General features: G+C 59.7%; 1 protein-coding gene across 2 annotated transcripts in view; it reads left to right on the top strand.

Annotated features, from left to right (window-relative positions):
• Positions 1-13,327, top strand: part of RARA (retinoic acid receptor alpha) — a 43,723-nt gene that overhangs the window by 3,933 nt on the left and 26,463 nt on the right. Inside the window, exon 1 of one of the 2 annotated variants that reach the window (XM_065909663.1) lies at positions 4,954-5,151. The exons of the other annotated variant lie outside the window; for it this stretch is intronic. The gene's annotated coding sequence lies outside the window, so the exon portion shown is untranslated. Of the gene's footprint in view, positions 1-4,953; positions 5,152-13,327 lie in introns of those variants that run through there. 2 annotated transcript variants of the gene reach the window in all.

Genomic DNA, 13,327 nt, shown 5'->3' with positions numbered 1-13,327 from the left:
CCAGCTTGGTTTGTTTATAAGTCTCCGCCGTGTGTGGAGAGAGTCTGTGTCCAGGCTGGAAGGAGGTCAGGGTTGGGGTTTGTTTAGGTGGCCTGTGGCCACTGGTGTGAATCGAGGTGCTGGGCCGGTTCCAACTGTCTCACAGGCTGGCTGGCCGGGAGCTTGGAGACACCTTCGAAAAGGGGCATCCGGCCTAACCCCATTTTAGGGACCCAGCGAGGGTGGGGATCGTGCCCACAGTCCCAGGAGGAGTTAGGGACCAACCAAGGACTAGGATACAGGCTTCCAGACTCTCCAGAGCCCTGTGTGAGCCCCCGTCCTGCCACGCCGAGGTCACAGTGGTTGTCTGCCAACCCACCCAACAAAGGAAGGGGGTGCGAGCAGGGAGATTGCCACTGGCTTCTGATCACAGCCAGAAGTGAGCCCTCTGAGGCCCAGAGGTGGGGGAGAAAGTTCAGTGGAGAAACTGGTCCCTCAGAGTTGAGCCTCATCCGAGGGGCCAGCATGTTGCATAGCTGCAGGGGGCGCCATTCCATACATCAGTGGGTGAAGGGCACCCTCTGGGGTTGTTCAGAGCCCTGCTTGGGGAGCTAAAGATGGTGCTTCTGTCCACCACCTTCTTTCTTCCAATCAGCTTCAGATCCAGCTGGAAGGAGGTGTCCCAGACAGGCTTTAATCCAACACCCACTCCCCACCCTGCCTCCTGCCGCCCAGCCCGCCTCCTCCCCACCAAGCAGGTCTCAGTGGGCCACCAACTGTGGTGCAGGGGCCCCTCCCCCTCTCTCCACTCAGTTTCTATGTCTCTGGGGGGCTGATTTATCATCCCCCCTCATCAGGCCGGCTGCAGTGTATGAGAAATCAATAGTGCAAATGGATTGAGGTTGTTCAGCCTGTCGGCTCCCCTTGGGCCCCATCAACTCTCCCAAGACTTGGGGAGTTACTCAGTCCCTTTCTGGCTCAACATACACAGAGATCCACACACCTAGTGCCTGTGGCGGGCACAGGAATGATTCTGTCTGTCTGTCTGTCTCTGTCTCCTCTCTTGTTCTCTCTCTCATATCCTGGGCTGGTCTCCGCATGACAAATACCCTTGAACATTTATTTTCTAGTTTGGGTGGAGTGGGGGTGGAGGGGCTTAAAGGGCAGTAGGCTGCCAGCCAGAGGTGGGAGGGGAGCACATGGGTGAGGGAGGCTGTATCCAGGGGGGAGGATGAGCTGGGGAAGGGATTGGGTGACAGCCCACCCCATCAGCCTCTGGTGACTCAATCCCTGCACCCCGATTCCCCTCCCGCTGAACAACTTCAGCAGCTGCTGGCAGAAGCAGGGCTGGCAGAAGTGTGTATGAGTGCATGTGTGTATGGCGGGGGGAAGAGGGGCTGTGGGGGCAGGAGGTGCTGCCAAGACACGTTAAAGTAGACTCACAGCCTGGGTACAACTTGGGTGGCAGGAGGAGGTGGGGCCAGGGGGAGAGTGGGTGGTGAGTGATGGGCAAGGGGCAGGCTTCATTCAGGGGAGGGGCAGGGCAGCCCAGGGGTCTCAGAAAACTTGTCTGCACGGAAGCAGGGCCTGTCATGGTGGGTGTGGGCAGTGGTAAGGGTTCGGGGCGGGTAGTGCCATGCCTTGCCCCAGGATGCCTGGTCTTCATCGGGGATGCAGATTACCATGGAGGACACGGCCTGCCCCTGTCCCCAATCCCTGGGCTGTGCCTGCTGGGTATCACAGTCTCGGTGACTAAGTCACTTCTGTCCTGGGGCTGGCAAGGTGCCAGGCTCAGCTCTTCTCGGTAGGTGAGTCACTGCCCTGGCATCTCCCCCGGATGCAGCTGAGTCACTGGCCGTGCCTGCTGGGCAGGTGGGCACCAGGCTTGGGGGTGAGGTTGGGGGGCTATGTATGTAGCCCCCAGCATTTTCTGTGATCTCTCTCTGGCATGTCCTGGCCCCACCCACAAATCTGCAGAGCCAGGCAAGGCTGGTGTTTTTGCCCTGTGCTCTGTTGGGGGGATGAAGGAAGAGGGAGCAGGGTGCTGCATGGAAATATATTCAGGATAAATGGGGGGTTGCAGAGGGGTTGTGAATTTGAGTCTCAGCTCTTAGCTCTGCCACTGACAATCTGTATGACCTTGGGTAGGGCCATTCCCTTTCTGAGCCTCAGTTTCCTCATCTGTACAATGGAAGCAGTAGCCTTGCCCTGGATGACTCTCCAGGACTGTGAAAGTGAGATGGGTGGGCCCATGAGGGGGTTTGGGGGGATAAGCTGAGCAGCTAGGGAGGGGGGAGAGGAGTCTGGTGGGGTCAGTTTAGGTTCCAGCAGACATCTCCACCCCACCTGCATCCAGGTGGTCTTGCGGGGGCAGTATTTCCCATCCTCTGTTCAGATGACCAGTGATGCTATTCTTTTAAGAGTTCCCCACTGGCAGAGAAAGGGAGGCCTTGTTTTGCTGGAAGTGTAGGCTCTCCCAGGGTGTTTCACAGCTATTTTGTGTCTCCTTTGTCTGACCTGAGGCTGTCACTGGCCCCACACCTATCTGGGTTTTCTCAGGTTTCCTCTAGTTGGGAGAGGGATGCCTGTCTTGGGAAATCAGCTGCTCAGGCTCCTCCCCCAGCCCATCTCCTCTGCCTGCCAGAAGGGAAGGCTAGGCCCCAAGAAGGGGTGTCTTTTTTAAAGAGTGAGGGGCCCCTGGGACTGTGGCTTATCTCCCTCCTTTGGCCTCCTGAGCACTTCTCCCTCTTGCATGAGAGTCCCCGGAGGGCGGGGGTGGGGACCCTGGAGTGGGTCCTGCAGAGCTGGAGTTCAACTCAGCAGTGAGGTAGTGCCCTAAAGTGTGCAGCTGTGTGCTTGTACACATGGATGTCAATGTTCTGTGCGTGTCTGCCCTCTGTGGGGAGCAGGTTTGTGGGTGCAGGAATTTCTTCCCTCATCTGCATGTGGGTCTCCTGCTCTGTCTGTTCAGGAGTATGCCTCCCCTCTGCTTCATGACCTTGTGGATACACAGATGCCTGTCTTGTATGTGCTAGTTCTGGGTGTATACATATGTATGCATACATGTGTGCGCTAATGTGCACATGCGTGTGCATATATGGATGTCCTGAGTGTACATTTGCACACATGCATCCCCATGTGCGCGAGTGTACTTGACCCCATGTGCTGGCAGGTGTAGGTGAAGGCCCCCCTTCGTGGGGGGCAGTATCCCTGTGCACAAAGTGCACGATGCATTTTAGTGTCCGTGATCTTTCCCCTCTGGCCTCCGCGGGAAGGAAGCCTGGCAGAATCTAGACTGGTGGAATCTAGGAGGAGACTGCGAGCTGGGAGGTGGCTGGCACTGAGCCCCCTCCCAGGCTGGTCCCTCCCTCTGAGCGGCGCCCCCTGCTGCTGGCTGGACTCTAGCTAGAAGGCCTTTTTTTGGGGGGGGGGGGGTAGTTGGGGGAGAAGGGGTTAAGCGTCGGCGTGCACATCTGGGAGTCATTGGCGCATTCCTGCCCGCTGAGCGCATGTTTGCGGATGGATCTGGCCGGGACAGGGCGGGAGGGGCTGGTTCGCACCGGCGGACGGAAATCCAGACGGGAGCGGGAGACAGCCCGGCCCAGCGGGCGGGAAAGGGCCTGGGGAAGCGTCACCCGGACGCTTTTGCCCCGCGCCGCTGGACTTCAGGGCACAGCGTTCTGCCGACCCTGCTTGTCCTACCTCAAACAGGCTGAGGGCCCAAAACTGGAGCGAGACAATGAGATCCCTCAGTCCTAGGCCCGGCTGTGCTACCCGTGCTGGGTGATCGGGGATTAAACCCAGTGTCCACTCGCAGAATGGGGTTCCTCGTCTAAAAAGCGGGGACCGTCGGGCCGGTGGATTTGAGAGCTCTGCCAGCCGGGTCATGCTGTCCCCTCACAGGAGGCCCTTACAGTGGAAAGTCCAGTGGGGGCACTTGTGGCCACTTCTCTGACCGAGGACCTGGAGGGAGGTGTTCACTTACTGATTCCCTCTTTCTGTCCGCCCCCCACCCCCGCACCTGCCCCGTAGACGGCTAGAGGTGGGCAGATGGTCCTCTCAAACGGAGCAGCAGGCTAGGAGGGGGCTTGTGGCTGTGTCGGGGATTGGGGTCTCTGCAGAGGGAGAGTGACTCAGATTCTGCCCCAAGAATGTGACCTTTCCTGTCTCCTCCAGCCTGGACCAGGAGAGAGAAGCTTGAGTCTGATCATGTAGGGGTGCTCCTGGGCGCCCCCAGCTCGGCTCTTGGAATACCCCTGAGAATCGCATTTCTTTTAGGGGAAGGGTTCTGGGGGTTGCTGAAAGGTTGGGTTGGGCCAGAGTTCCTCCGACCCACTCAGGTTGGAAAGGTGTTTAGGGGAAGAGGAGGGGGCGTGCTTGGGGGTGGTCTACATGCCTTTGCACTCCTTTTTTGCCAGTGAGAAAATTGAGATTTAGAGAAAGGAAGCGACTCGCTCAAGGTCACACAGCTCTCATTTTCAGGGGGCTCCCGGAGGAAGATTATAATGAAGGGGGTCAGAGGCTTGACCGCTAGGGCCAGAATCTCTGTGTGTATTTACAAATTACGTCGCCACCTGTCTAACCCAGGTTTAGGTGTGAAGGGTGTGTGCTCGTGATCCTCGCCCCTGTGAGTGTGGATGTGTGTGGTTGGGGGGAAGGGAGTGTGATACCGCACACGGCAGTTCTTTCTCCACTGAATCCTCATTCCATTCTTTGCACAGAACTCCCCTTCTCGCTCTCAATCTCTTCTTTTGGGGCAGAGGGAGGGATTCTTCCAGATTCCCACGGTCGAGCTTTCTGCAAGGCGCGGCTCCTTTAAGACTCGCCCTTTCCCTGGGTCTATTAAGGAGGGGGGGGTGGTTGTGAGCCTGTGGGCCCGCCCCTGGCTAGTGATTGGTCGGTGGGCGGACAGGGGCGGGGCCCGAGGGTGAGGGCCTCCCCGCTGCTCGGTACCCTCCGCCCCCCCCAGTCTGGGGCTCCGGGTAAAGTTTCAGCCTCCGCACGTGACTCGCCATGGCCGCTGCTTTAGCCCCGCGCCCCTGAGCCACGGCCCCCCAAACCGCTCCTCTTCCTGGACCCCGCAACCCCTGACGCCGAGCGGCTCCAAGGCTCAGGGTCAGCATACGCTGTGACCGCGGGTGACCTGGACCGATTGCTTCCCCCTACAGCGAGGTAACCTCTCCCCGGGGGATTTTGGAGAGCCTCCGACTCGCGCAGGCATCGGGGCCCCTTGGCCTGTTCCTGATAGAACCCGCGGGTGGGGACCCGGTGCCGGGCGGGTTCCGACGGGAACCTGGGGTTTCCTGGGCTTCCCAGCCCGCCGCCGTGCTCAGGGTGGGGGAGCCCCGTCTGTGCATCTGTCTGCTCCGGTGTCTTCGCGCGCAGCCGGGAGGTGTCTGGGGCCGTCTGCCGCGCGTGTCTCCGGCCGCCGAGCTGTGGCAGACCGACGCTGGGAACTCCTGCCCTCTCTTGCTGTTCTTTTCACAAACAAGTAAAACAAAAAGACTTTGAAACCTGTTTGGGGAGAGATCGGATGCCCAACGGACTAGCCCCCTCCTTCTTTTTCTCCTGTTATCTGAGCCGTCCTGTGGTTTGGGGAGAATCAGCCCTGGGGCCCACCCCCACCAGAGGCAGCCGGTTGGGGGGCGGGGCCCATTCAGCTGGTGTCCCCCTTGGAGTGCGGGGAGCGCTCAGAATTGGGGACGGGAGCCAGTGCAGTCAGGGGAGGGATGTCTCTGAATCTGGTGGCACTGTGGGGTTGTGGAAGTATTTGGAGGCGTGGGGAGGAAGGCACAGATTGGTCGTCTTTGCTCTGCTGAGGGTGTCTGGGACCTGGTGCCACCCAGAAAGCGAGGAAGCTGCGAGCCAGATGTGTATGTGGGAGGGGGGCGCTGGAAAGTCTGCTTGGCAGTGCCCCTTCTCCTCTCTGGGCATTGCCTTATTGTCAGGCTGCTCCCTGAGAAGGGGGCCAGGCCTCCATTGTGCCAGGCTGGGGATGGGGACTAACTCATGTGAAAATCAGATAAGAAAAGCCCCCCAGTCTTGGAGTCACATCTCTACCATTCATCCTACCTTGGATAGGTTGCCCATGTGCTGGCATGGAGGGGGGTACCCTTGGCCCCCACCTAATGCCAGCTCCCTCTTCTGTAACCAGATTGCCTTCTATCTGCGAGATGTGTGCACATGTATGTATGTGTATGTTCTCAGATGGAGACTCCCCCACCCCTCCACCCACTGCGGGCTTACCCCAACCCTCACTTCTGCTCCTGACTGCCATCCCTCCTCCAGTTTCCCAGTTAGGAGATTCAGAGATGTCTCTCATTCCCTTCCCTGGCTGCAGTGGTCACAGGGCAGGGTTGTTCTGGGGAAGTGGTTCAGTAAGGTCGCCAGGTCTTGCTAGGAAATGGGTTCAAGCCCCAAACTCTCCTCCCGGGCCTTGTGCTTGATGGGGAGGCTGGGCCGGGGAAGCCCCAGCTTGCAGTGGGGGTGGCTTGGAGCCTCGGGGCTTCCCCTGTGAGGGGTGGAGATGAGTCTGGGGAAGGGGATAAAAGAGTCTTTGGAGCTGGAGGTGGCAGGGGGGGTGCTTGTGGAGTCAGGGAGTTTGTGACTATGAAAGATGTTGGTGCACTGGGAGGGGCTTGGACGTCAGTTCTGCCTGGGACTCTGGGCCATGTGGGTCCTGAGACAGAGCGGTCACTGGTGTCAGACTTGAGTAGGTCCGTGGGAGTGGAGGATCTTGGATTTGGAGTGTGTGAATGAGTGTACATGAGGTGGGCACCTCAGGACTTTCCTTGCCAGACTGGTAAGGGCAGTGCAGATGCAGGGGAAGTTCTGAGATGACCCTGGGCTTGGAGCGACTTGATCCTGGCTGCCTCCTCTTATAGCCCCAAATCCCTGCCCTTCAGGTTGACCCTAAATGCCCCTACTACCACTCTGGGAAACCTCCCTGGTCCCCCTCCTACTCCTAACCATGTGGCTGCCTGGCAGGAAGCTAGCTGTGGGCAGCCCCATCCTGATCACCCCTATGCCTCCCCCGCTGGGCACAGTCACCCACATGTGCCATGACGTGGTTCCTGCCACCCTGTCTATTGTGGGGGGAAAGGGCATTGTCTGAGTGGCCCTTGGGGTATATTTTGGGGGTATTGACCCAGACCCCAGTTAATTAGCTCCCCTTCCTCTAAATCATTTGGTCCTGGAACCTGGCTCTGTCTGCCCTCAGGGAGCCCCCCCAACCCCCTCCCCACTCCTTGATCAGACTAGAGGGTCTTAGGTGGGTGGTCCTCAGAATTATGTGACAGGGTGGGGCCTGCCCCCAGATAAAACCTTAGTGCCCCGTTCCCTGTTCTCTGGGTGGCATGGACAGTGCAGGACCCTGACTGGGCTGTATGGGTGGGTGAGTTTGGGACTCTTTGGCGTCCATTTAGGAGCACTGTCTGGGTTAAGGGGTGATGGGCATCTGGGGAAGGTAATCCTATCCCCCCCACCACCAGTGCGATGAGTAAATCTCCTCTCGCCCAGCACCCCACACCCTTCCTGGTGGTGGTGGTTTGGGGAGTGTGGGAAGCTGGCAGGGCCCCTGGCAAGATGGCCAGGGTTGTCTTGACTTAATGGGTTTTGGGAAAGGAGTGTGGCAACTGATACCCCAGTTCCCAGGGTTCTGGTTCCACGTCCTCTCCGACGCCTGCTGTCTTTCCTCCTTCTGTTCCCCTCTCCGCCCTCTGGCTGCTGTGTGGAGCCCACAGGGTTTGTGGGGGGATGTGGGGTGGGGGCGAAGTCCTGGATCGCTGTGTGTGTCCAGGGAGTGTTCTGGAGATTGGCAGGACTGGCTGAGGGAGTCTGGGTATCCCTGCACGGTGGGCGGCACACGAGGAGTAGGCCCAGAGTGTGAGAATGTGTCAGTGTCGGTGTGTCTGTCCTGTCTGGCTTGGGTGTGGGTGTCTCTTGCTTCGTCTGGATCTTGCCTCCCGCTCCAGTCCCCGCCCCTCCTCCCTCTCAGCTGGGACCGCCTGCTTGCTCTCTCTCTCCGCAACTGGAGCCTCCCTTGCCTGTTCCTGGAATTTGGAGAGGAGGAGGAGGAAGAGGCAGGCAGACAGACCTCCCACACTCTAGCCCGCCCGCCTGGCATCGTGGGGAAATGAAATAGGTGCTGTGGAACTAAGGTTTCCTTGCCTTCCCCAGACCTTCCAGCACACAGAGTCCAGAGGGCCAGGGCTTATAGAAGGAGTCTGGGTCTACCCCCTGCCCCCAGGCAGCAGTGCCTCCTTCTTCTACCCAGCATCATGCCGGCCAGGGCCCCTGCCTGGACCTCCAGGCACCACTGTCAGCCTGGGGAGCGGGTGGGGATTAGTCTGCTGCCAGCCTGGCCAGCACCTGTTGCCAACCCCCAGCCCTGTAACTGGAGCTGGCCGGGGAGGGGGGCTGCAAAATGACAGGTGGAATTTCTGCAGCCAGGCAACCCCCCACCCACTGGGTATGCCTTTCCCTTCCGCCCCGGAACCAGGAAAGCCTCCCCTCCCCTCCCAAGTGTCAACCTGATCTCCTGGATGATGTGCCTCTCCTGCCTGTGGGGGTAGGGCCTGGGAGATGGGCAAGGGGATGAATTTATTGCTCTTTGCCCAGTGACCCCCACCCCATCCCTGGCTGCAGAGCTGGGCTGCCCATGTTCAAGTTTTCTGAGCTCTGCTGCTGTGGCTGAACTGGGGGGGAGGGTGGTGGTGGGGTGTGTGGATGGGGGTGGTTCTCTGTTAATGTTTTAATTGCATAAAAACTGGGAGCTCAGCTCCAGGCCAGTGGGGAGTCTGGGTCTGGCTGGCCGCCCGGTTTGGGCTAAATATAGTCTGGGACATCTGCAGAGAAGGGGAGGGGGGTGGCGGGAGGTTCCATTCCCCCCACCTCCGGCCAAGGTGCCCTCGTCTGGGCGGGCACCTTGGAGCTGGGAGGGGGATTCCTCAGCACAAAAGGCAGGGGAGAGGTGGTGTGGGCTGAGCACCGTTGGGACCTCGCCTGCCTGGAAGCCAGTGGACGCCTGAGATGAACCTGGAGGCTCAGGACCAGGGTGGAGTGGGGCGCGCCAGATCCAGTGGCTCTGCCCCCCTCCACCCAGAGCTGCCTGAGGCCAGGCAGTCTGTGTCACTGCGCCCGGTGGTATGTCACCATGACCCACTCTTGGTGTGGCTCTGTGTACACACCTCCCTTGGAGTAGCTCCCTCCTAGCCCCTCCCCTGGGGCTTCTGTCCCCCGGGTCCTACCGCAGGTCCCTAGCCCTCCTTCCTTGTGTCCCTCGCCCCACAATGAAACCTTCAGCCCAGGAATCGAGACTTGAGAAGGGGAAGCTGCGGTGGGGAGTTCTCTGATCTCCAGTCACGGCAGGAAGTGGAAGGGAGGGGGACCCAGCGGGGAGAACCATGAGTGGCAGGTGGGGAGGGAGGGCCCATCAGCCCTGCGACCAACTGCACACACTGCAGTGGGGGGGTGCACCTTCCCAGCTGCCCCGCTTCCCTCCATCCAGTTCCAAGTGGGGGAAACTTAGGGGACCGCTGACTCCCCCGGGGTGGGGAGGGGTTCTGCTAACAAGCTTCCTCACCCCCCCCACTGAAAAAAAAAACCTGTCTTCCTGTCACATGACTGTCACTTCCTGTCCCACTGTGGTTCCCGGGATGTTTGTTGTTGGTTGCCATGGAGATGGCCGCCTTGGGCACTACCCTGGCTCTTGTGGGGAGCGAACTGCCCCTCCCTCTAGGCCCACAGTTGGGGTGGGTTGGGGGGGCCTGCCCAGGGGGCTGTTTCAGGCTGAGTGTGTGTGGTCTCCCATGCCCCAGATCCCCCAGGGCCCCCCAGACTTCTGTCTGTGGGAAGGAGTCGCAGCCACCCAGTCAGACTGAATGTCGAGGAGACTGTGACCACGTCTGGCTGTGCTTGGCTGTGGCTGACTGTGAGTCTGACTAGCTGTGCAGACCTCCACCTGAGGGTCCCGCTGGCCTAAAAAGACTCCCGTTCTAGGAACCTCTGCTCCTGTCCCCTTTCCCTTCGGAACCTTCTCCCATCCTGTGTTCTCATGGAAACTACTCTCCCCAGGGAGTTTCTGCAGCTTCTTGGGGTCCGGGCTGGAGTAGGGAGGGGCCCTGGGCAGGATCCCGGTTTTGTGTGATTTGGGGGTGGGGAGGTGGTGCTCTGCAGCGCCGCCTCTCCCCTCCGCACACAGCCTGCACCCTCTTCTCCCTGACCCCACCGGCCCTCCGCGGGGCAGGTCGTGGGACTTTGTGACCATCCGCCCCACCCCCGGTGGGGTTAAAGTGGGGGAAGAGATTCCCCCTAGTTCCAACCCCAACTGAGTAGGCGAGTACGGAGTAGGAAGTTCCTGGGGGGTTGCTGGATAGAGGGGTATGGGGCGGGGCGCAGTCTGACTCAGGCCTGGTCTGGGGTCAGAGCCAAAAGGATATCCTGAGGCAGGAGGGGGGGCGTTCCCGGCTTCCCTGCAGTGCGGTCCCTAGGGAGGGACGCTGAGAGGGGGGCTCGGAGCACTCTGTCCTGCTGACAGTGTGTCTGCCCTCAGATTCGGAATTGGCACTCCCAGGGCTGGGGCAGGGCTGAGGAGTTAGCAGGGTAGATTGCTGTAGCCTTCCACTTACACAACACCTACACCTATACCTACACACACACACACACACACACACACACACACACACACACCCACCCCTCTGCTCTCTGTGCTCACCCCCACCTCCCCCGGCCCCCTGCATTGTGATAGTTGTACTTCCTGCACTGCCGAGAGGGGAGACAGTGGTGAGGGGGCAGCTGCCAAGGTGGGGGTGGGGAAAGCCCCGTGCCAGTCTGGTTATGGAGACAAGACGGTGGTTTCCAAGCTGGGGGGGGGGGTCCCCTTTTGTCTGTGCCCCTTTGGTCCTCCCCCCCCGGACAGAGCTGCCTTTGTGTGGTCCACACACTCCTGTGGTCTGGCTGTGGCCTCAGCAGCCTCATCTCTTCCTCTTCCTGTTTTCTTCCTTCCTCGTGGGCTGGTCCCTCTCCTTGAGGCCTGGGCTGCCCCCTGCCCTTTCACCTGCTCTCTGCTCCGAGAGAAGACCGGGTGGGAGGCTTCAGCTCTGATTCGGAGTGGGTCCCCCAGTCACCCTGGGCTTTGGAGGCCCGGGCACATCTCCCAGGGGCCTCTGGGGTGCGGTCCCTGGGGTTGCAGGAGTTGGGACACTGCTCTGATCAGCAGAGACCCCCCCCCCCCCCCAACTTCCTCCTTGTAGACCTGTCCTGTCTTGGGCTTGGGTTATCCAATTGCCCTTTCTGCCTGGGATTCAGTCACATGGGGAGCATGGCCTGTGGACATCAGGCAGCCCAGTGGGGCTGGGGCAGAAGCTTGGGCCGAGGGGGTACAAGTTGGGGAGACATGAGACCCACTTTTTGGGAGTAAGTGCTGCCTCTTGAGACAGGAGTGGGGTGGGGCAGTGGTAGCATCCTGAGGCCAGCCGCTGGACTTCAGGTCTCCCCTGACTGTCTCCAGTGATGTGCCCTGCAAGCACTTGGGGCAGGTTTTCAAACAGTTCCTAGCTCCGGCGAGGCAGGCCTGGGCTTCTGGGGACTGGTGGGGGAAGAGATGCCCTCCGCCTGTCCCAGCCTCACCCAGCCGATCCTCCTCTGCCCTGCCTGGGGTGGTCTCTTTCAAAATGGGGCTGGCCTTGCCAGCCTTCTGCAGCCTGGAGCCGGGTGAGCAAAAGGTAAACAGAGGACGAGCCTGCCCGGGAGGAGAGAGGGGCCCCTGGAAAAGGGCGAAAAGGGAGTAATGTTCATTAGTCTGCTGATCTGAGAAGTCTGGGGGAGGGGGAGAGGTTGTGGCTTTGTGTGTGTGTGTGTATGTGTTTTCCTGGAAAGTTTATAAATAGTTCCAGCCCACTGTTCTGGTTTGAAATCTGCCCTGTCCCTCCCTGCCCTGCTCTGCCAGCTCCTGGCAGGGGAAGGGGGTCCAGAGAGGCTGGGTCTTTGCTTTTGGCAGGGCTGGACTCCCTGCCCCCCACCCCCAAGTTGAGCTTGAGCTTTGGGTGGCATTTGCATATGATTCATTGACTGTCTAGAATGCTTAGGAAAGCCCCTGTTGCCCCTTCTTTTAAGCTCCTCAATCTTTATCCCCTTTTCTCTCGGCCCATCCAGAACTGCCTGGCCTCTATTCCTTAGGAGCCTTAGTTGTGGGGGAACTTGGGAACAGAGAGGAGGAAGTAGATGAAGAGGAGGGCAAGGCTAGCTGGGTTTGGGGACCCCTGGCTCCCCTCCCCTGAGGGCAGGGGAATAAATCGACTATTTCTCTTCCCCTCCTCCGCTCCCCAAATCCAAAGATTTCCCTTTTTTGGTTTGTGAAACGAAAGAAGGGAATTTGGGAAAGGGTTGCGGTCAGGCCTCCACCCACACCCCGAGTATTCCTCTCCCTACATTCCGCTCCTTGGTCTGGGGGGAAAGACAGACCCTGGAAAATGGGTAATTTTCCTGCCCAGCCCCGTCAGCAGATACTAGCACTGGCTGGGGAGAAGGAGGGGAGTGCTGACACATGGGCCAGGGAGGCTCTGAGGTGGCACTGGCAGACGTGGGGGAAGCGGGGGACCCCGTTGCCCAGCACCTCCTGTGTGCCAGGCACTGTGCTGGGTGCTTTCCAGGACTTTTATCTCCGAAATCACACAGCCAGTTGTTGAGGTGTGCAGTTCACAGCCGAGTAAACAGATGCTTAGAGAGGTTGAGTGACTTGTCTAAGGTCACCCAGAGTGGCAGAGCTGAGATTTGACCCTTCAAAACCTTTGCTTCTTTCTGCTGCCTTCATGGCTCGGCCAACTTTTGCCTCTCTCTCTAGATGTGTGACCCTGGGGACCTAAGGATCCGGTGGCTGGGACTCCTGACGCTGGGGAAGGGATCCTGGCACCTTTGAGGGTGGGGGAGTCCCCAGCGGGCAGGGGTGCCTGGCTGGTGGTCAGCGCTCCGGCCCTCCTCCACCCGCTTCGTGCTGCACTGAGGCTGAGCCCGGTGTATGGGAGGTGAGGGCCTGTGGTTTTTCTCTCCCTCGAGGGAGGGTGCCCGTGGGCCGTGGAGGTGGCAGGCACAGGGTGGAGGTTGGATGTGGGTAATTTGTTTTCCCTTTCTTTGGTGCTGGTTTCGATTCTCTGACAGTGTCTTCTCCACCCTGGGTGCTGGGGGCCAGGGCCCAGGCATCTCCCCGAGGGTGCTTATGGTTCCAGAGAAGTCTTCTGAGGCCGGGCCTGTGCTCTTTGGCCCCACCCGCCTCATTCCTGCCCTTGCCCACCCCTCTTCCCTAGCCAGCCTGGCCCTTGGCCCATTTCTGTGACCTTTACCCCCTCCCTTG

The sequence above is a fragment of the Muntiacus reevesi genome, chromosome 18 (assembly GCF_963930625.1).
Source record: "Muntiacus reevesi chromosome 18, mMunRee1.1, whole genome shotgun sequence".
Classification (NCBI taxonomy): domain Eukaryota; kingdom Metazoa; phylum Chordata; class Mammalia; order Artiodactyla; family Cervidae; genus Muntiacus; species Muntiacus reevesi.
The sequence above is the reverse complement of the archived record's forward strand: the minus strand, read 5'-3'. Positions and strand labels throughout refer to the sequence as shown.